Here is a 7,262-nt window from a genome sequence, read left to right as displayed (position 1 = left end):
GTTCAAGACTCTAAACAGTTCTTACTATAGAAAAGCACAAGGAATCATTCTCGGTATGCTAACTTTATGTGTACATAAGAATGTAGGATTATTTTATTCATCCCCAACAGAGACTTCTCTAGAATTTCTTTAGGGAGAAATTTGTGTTTGCAACTAATATTTAACTCTGTTTTAGCATTATACTTCCATCGATGCTCTTCATAATAGTCATGTTTGATTTGGATTTCTAGTATTTTGTACTCATCTTCTATGAGGTGATTTTATGTTGGTTAATTTTGAAAATCGAGATAATCCTGGATAAATCTGAAGTCGTGTATAAACACTTTCAGATTGAATCAAATTTCGGGGTTCAACCAAAATTGTTCAATCGGATAAAATCAGAAGATTATAATTCAAGAGTTTTGTTTTGGTCTTGTGAGTTTTTCACATGTTATGCTTTCTGAACCAGGATGATTATTTATAATCAAAGAACAGGTGGTTTTTGGCGGTTGATGGAAGTTATTTATTTTTAAAAAATTGCCGTTAATGGAAGTTTTAGTAACTTCCATGTAACTTCCAACCGTTGATGGAAGTTAGTAACTTCCATGTAACTTCCAACCTTTTGCCTAAACCGAACATCTCGTTATTACATTAAAACAAGCGTGCACTCTTATTTTAACATAATAAAGAGATCAATTACACTAAAATGTCCAACAAACCTCCCTCATTTTAGTGTAATTACCGATCAAATCACCAAAGTCATAACATACCACAAACTACTGCATAGATGAAATATCGTGACGATTGAATTTCATCTTAGCAAATTACACGTTTCAAATATTCGAATATCAGGGTGTCACTAAGGATTGAACCCTTTCTATTCATAATGAATACATGAAGATAATCTGCACAATAGTTTATAACATTACTCTTGCTCGACACTAGTTTTACTAGCCTGTGTCCCTATCCTTCATAAGCATATCAAAGCCAAGTCCCAGCTTCTTGAAGCGGCTAAACTTCATGCTTATATAGGTAGTCCTTTTCCTTCTTGCACCTGCAAATGCAATTTTTCAAAAGAACCATTGAGAAGTTATACTTCAACCTCCTTAACTTGCAGAACCGAACACATTCCTTTTGGGATACTTTCGATGATGTGTTCCAATCTCTACATGTTAAGCTTTCCACATTGAATTCAACACCTAATGTCATATTAGATGGGAATTGGGTATCTTAACATAAGAGATTTCAGATGGACTTTAATCCTAATCCCACAGCCGACCTTTTCACGAGATCTCTACTTAACCCTTTGGTTAAATGATCGGCCAAATTATGCTGAGTTCTCACAAACTCCACTGATATCACACCATGCATGATTAACTCCCGAACCATGTTGTGTCTAACACCCAAGTGTCTAGACTTCCCATTATACACTTGACTATATGCCTTAGCCAAAGTTGCCTGACTATCACACCTGATAGACATGGGAGGTATAGGTTTGGGCCACAATGGAATCTCATAGATCAGATTTCTTAGCCACTCAGCTTCTTTACCAGCTGCTGCTAAAGCTACAAATTCAGATTCCATTGTTGAATTTGTAATGCAGGTCTGTTTCTTGGATGCCCAAGAGATAGCACCTCCTCCAAGGAGGAATACCCAACCACTTGTGGATGAATAATCCTCCATATTGGTTATCCAACTTGCATCAGAGTAACCTTCAATAACCAAAGGAAATCCAGTATATGTCAAACCATAGTCAATGGTTCCCTTTAATTACTTGAATACTCTATTCATAGCTTGCCAATGATGAGAACTAGGATTACTTGTAAACCTACTGAGTTTAGCAACAGCATAAGCTATATCAGGCCTAGTACTAATCATTGCATACATGAGTGATCCTATCGCCCTTGAGTATTCAAGTTGAGACACTGCTACACCTTTATTAGGTAATAGCTTCAGGTTAGGATCAATGGGAGTACTTACTGGAGAACAATCTTTAAAATTAAATTTCTCCAATATCTTCTCAATATAATGTGATTGAGAGATGGAAATACCATTGTTTCCACGTTTGATCTTTATTCCTAAGATCACATCCGCCTCCCCCATATCTTTCATATCAAACTTAGAAGACAAAAATGCCTTAGTTTCATCAACTTGATCTTGGTCGGTACCAAAGATCAACATGTCGTCTACATACAGACAAATGATAACTCCTTTGCCATGAGTATCAAACTTGCTGTATAGACATTTATCTGCTTGGTTTATAACAAAACCACTAGACAACACAACCTCATCAAATTTTTGATGCCATTGCTTAGGCGCTTGTTTCAAGCCATAAAGAGATTTCATCAGTTTACACACCTTATTTTCATTTCCTGGCATAACAAACCCTTCAGGTTGTTTCATGTATATCTCTTCATCCAATTCACCATTTAAGAATGCAGTTTTCACATCCATTTGGTGAATCATCAGATTGTGGATAGCAGCAAGTGCTAACAACAGTCTAATAGTGGATATCCTAGCAACAGGAGCATATGTATCGAAAAAATCAATACCCTCCTTTTGCCTAAAGCCTTGGATAACCAATCTGGCTTTGTACTTGTCAACAGTACCATCCACTTTCATCTTTCTCCTAAAGATCATCTTACATCCTAATGGCTTACATCCAGGAGGTAAGTCAACCAATTTCCATGTATTATTTTGCATGATGGAATCCATCTCACTTTGGATTGCTTCTTTCCAGAATACAGCATCCCTTGAAGCCATTGCTTCACTAAAAGTCTTTGGGTCTTCCTCAACATTAAGGCAATATTGATATTGAAATTCAATATCATTCCTTGACCCTTCAACCAAATAGAGTTGAAAGTCATCACCAAATGACTTAGCTTTTCTTACTCTCGTACTCTTTCTAGTTTCAGTACTAGTTAAAAGTATATCCTCAATATTAACTGAGACTTTCGACATGGAATTCATGTCCTTTGGCCTAGGTATAGATGTAAACCTTTGTTCATCAAAGATAGCATCCCGTGACTCTATAACCGAGTTCACAGCAACAGAATCATTAGATTCTAGCACATAGAATCTATATACTTTAGAATGTTCAGCATATCCAATAAATATGCAATCTATACCTCTTTCACCTATGGTTTTCCTTTTAGGTTCTGTAAGCCTGACTACAGCCCTACATCCCCAAATTTTGAGATAACTCAAATTTGGTGTCTTTTTGTGCCAAAGTTCATATGGGGTAACCTTATTCCTTTTGTTAGGAATTCGGTTCAACAAGTAACAGGCTGTCAACATAGCCTCACCCCAAAATCCTTCACTTAAACCCGAATAGGATAACATGGAATTCACCATTTCTTTCAAGGTTCTATTCTTCCTTTCGGCTACACCATTCTGTTGTGGTGTATAGGGAGCTGTAGTTTGATGTATTATTCCAGTAGATTGAAAATAAACCGGATCATAATACTCACCTCCCCTATCCGTACGAAGAGTTTTGATTAGCCCATTTTGATGAAGTTCTACCTCTTTCTTATAAATTTTAAATTTATCAAGAGCTTCATCTTTTGTATTTAATAAATATACATAACAATACCTTGATGCATCATCAATAAAAGTAACAAGATATTTTTTATGACCTAATGATGGAGTAGCATGCAAATCACACAAATCACTATGAATAAGGTCTAAGACTTTAGTCTCACTTTTAACATCCTTAAAAGGTTTCCTAGTGATCTTGGTCAACATGCAAGTTTTGCATTTTTCAATGTTCATATCAAAAGGAGGAATCATACTTGTTTTTGACATATCTTTTAATCTTTTGTAATGAACATGTCCTAATCTAGCATGCCAAATTTCTGATTTTGTCATATTAGTTATAGAACTACACGAGGCCATACAAACAGATTCATGAACAAAAGGAACATCAATGTTTAATTTAAACATTCCATTACAACGATAACCAAATCCAACAAACGAACCATGTCTTGACAAGATGTACTTGTCACTTTCAAGTACTTGCTTGAAACCACAATTATTTAAAACCATACCAGACAATAAGTTCTTACGAATACCAGGTACAAATAAGACATTATCCAAATACAAACTTTTTCCGGAAGTAAAAACTAAATTAACACAACCTAATCCTAGGATTGGTTCAGTTGCAACATTGCCCATCTTCACAATAGAGCCATCATCGATTGGTCTAAATTCCTTGAACCAACGACGATCTTTGCACACATGGCTTGTTGCTCCCGAATCAAACCACCAAGCAACGTCATCATCCTGCACATAGAATGCATCAGATATTAGTGATACATAATTCGAATTCGTATTCGAATTAAAATTATTCACTACAATCTGACCTTGTTGCTTTTCAGGATCATTAGACCCACTTGGACCAGCCTTGTTCTTTCCTTTGAACACCCGGCAATCCCTCTTTAAATGACCAGGTTTCCCACACTTCCAACATGACAATTTTGTCTGTTTGTTTGGACCTTTGTTCTTATTTCCTTGAAATTTTCGTTTGTTACCTTTAGCATTGTAATTTTGCTTAACTATTCCACTTTCCTCTACCATATTAACGGAAGAGGAACCTGCTACGGTTTTATTATTGACTTTGTCAATTTCCTGAGCCCTCAGCGACTCCTCAATCATGAAATGACTGCCGAGTTGAACCAGAGTCAACTCTTCCTTCATATGTTTCAAGGTATGCTTGAAGTCTTTCCAAGAAGAAGGCAATTTATCAATTATAGATGAAACTGCAATGGATTCATCCATTTTCAAATCATGTTGAGTAAACTGACCCAAAATCCGCAGCAGTTCATTATATTGCTCCATAACAGGCCTCGAATCAATCATTTTGTAATTAAATAAATTACTAACTAAGAATTTGTTACTTGAGGCATCTTCTGCCATATACTTGGATTCAAGAGAGTCCCATAATTCCTTAGCAGACTCAACATTTTGATAAATATCAAAGAGAGAGTCAGACATACCGTTCAGAATGTGTCCACGACAAATGTAATCGTCGTTCTCCCATTTCGAACGCTTCCTTGTTTGATCCAGAGTTTCGCCTTCCATATACATCGGCATCGGTGTACTCAGCACATACACCACATTCAATGTTGTCAAGAGAAAGTGCATCTTCTTCTGCCATCTTCTGAAATCCTGCCCTTCAAACTTGTCCAACTTCGCAAACTTGCTTGTCATCTTCGAACTATCGTTCGTCATCTCGAAAGATTTGATTCAATCTTTTGTTGGTTAATTTTGAAAATCGAGATAATCCTGGATAAATCTGAAGTCGTGTATAAACACTTTCAGATTGAATCAAATTTCGGGGTTCAACCAAAATTGTTCAATCGGATAAAATCAGAAGATTATAATTCAAGAGTTTTGTTTTGGTCTTGTGAGTTTTTCACATGTTATGCTTTCTGAACCAGGATGATTATTTATAATCAAAGAACAGGTGGTTTTTGGCGGTTGATGGAAGTTATTTATTTTTAAAAAATTGCCGTTAATGGAAGTTTTAGTAACTTCCATGTAACTTCCAACCGTTGATGGAAGTTAGTAACTTCCATGTAACTTCCAACCTTTTGCCTAAACCGAACATCTCGTTATTACATTAAAACAAGCGTGCACTCTTATTTTAACATAATAAAGAGATCAATTACACTAAAATGTCCAACATTTTACAGACGGAATGGAAATGCAAAATTGATGGCATATGTGGGATGTTTCATGCAAAAGTAAATAAAGGTATATGCTGCAGTTACCAATTTATGAAAATTAAAATTCCATTTTTTTTGTCTCCTGTGTACAATTTTTGTAATGTTTTACATGACTTGTTTATTTGTAGATACTAAATGCTTGGTGGTTGGTGGATCACTCAATTATGAAGCTGAGGTGCGGAAGGCAAGGTATGATGCACTCAAATTGTCAATCTCAACTTTATTTGATTAATTTTAATATCACTGACTTGGAAGAGTGATCTATAGGAGGATGAAAATACCAATAGTCAGAGAGGACTATTTGATTGACGGCTTAGCAAGAAAGAAAAGGCTTCCATTTGATATGTACAAGGTTGAAATGATTGGTGAGGCTTCTAGCATGGTCACCATTTAAGTGAAGGGACATAGTGCTGTTCACGAGGCTTCTGGCCTACAGGATTCCGGCCACATACTTGAGGAAGGGAAAAGCATATATAACACAACTTTGGTATTAACAGGTGAGTTCATTGTGTTTTAACTTCCTTTTCTTGTTATATACTCAAAAACTTTTTTTTTTTTTTTAATTGTGATTTGTTTTTATTTACTTGGTGAATTCTCTCACATCACTTCCTTTATTAAGATTCTTGGTTTGCTGTCTTAACATTTTCTTCATTTTATAGATAACATCGAGAAAAAATTGTGCCAAATTTATTTGGATTAATAAAAATAACTTGTGACTACTTAAAATATATTATTATTTTATTTTAATAATTTTTATGATAAATTTTATTAAAATGAATGCTTTTTTATTATTTTAATAATTAACTATATAATTAGACTTATGATATAAATTGTAATCCTATATATTAATATAAGAACTTGATTAAATCGTATATTCATTTACACCCATTACGCATTTAGGTTGTATCAACGCAGCCATGCATATCAGCATGCCATTTGCATTTGTACTTCACCCAAAAAGATATATATATTATATATATATATATTACTGATCATTACAATTGAAGCCAAGGTCTAATATAATAACCGTTTATGCGGATCATATTATTGAAAATTTATCCGAGAATATAGGTCAATTGATTGAGTGGAGATTTTAAATCTTTTAATATTGTCTTTAATTATTATCGATAAAAAAATATTAATGAAAATTTATATTTATTTCAATATAATACTACAGTTATTATCTACGCTAAATTTACTATATTTGAATACTACATTAAATATTAATAAAATAACAAAATTGTAGATTTTATTGTGCTTTATCTATAATTGACATCGAAACAGCGTCAACCATAAAGAAAAGAAAAGAAAAGAAAAGAAAGATTCTTACCTATAGATGCTCAAGGTTTTGCAGGTGCCATATTTATCTAGTAGTAGAAATATTAATAAAATAACAATTTTTTCTCGAAGTTATCTATTGTGAGTTTTGATAATTATTGCATTAAAAAAAATGAAGATTATTAAAGTTATTAACATTTTCTTGGTTTGATGAAGATGCTCTTTAATGTGGAAACATACAGGTTAAGTCAAATACCTCTTCATTTTATTAGAATATGT

This window comes from Glycine max, chromosome 10, assembly GCF_000004515.6.
Source record: "Glycine max cultivar Williams 82 chromosome 10, Glycine_max_v4.0, whole genome shotgun sequence".
NCBI lineage: Eukaryota > Viridiplantae > Streptophyta > Magnoliopsida > Fabales > Fabaceae > Glycine > Glycine max.
The sequence above is the reverse complement of the archived record's forward strand: the minus strand, read 5'-3'. Positions refer to the sequence as shown.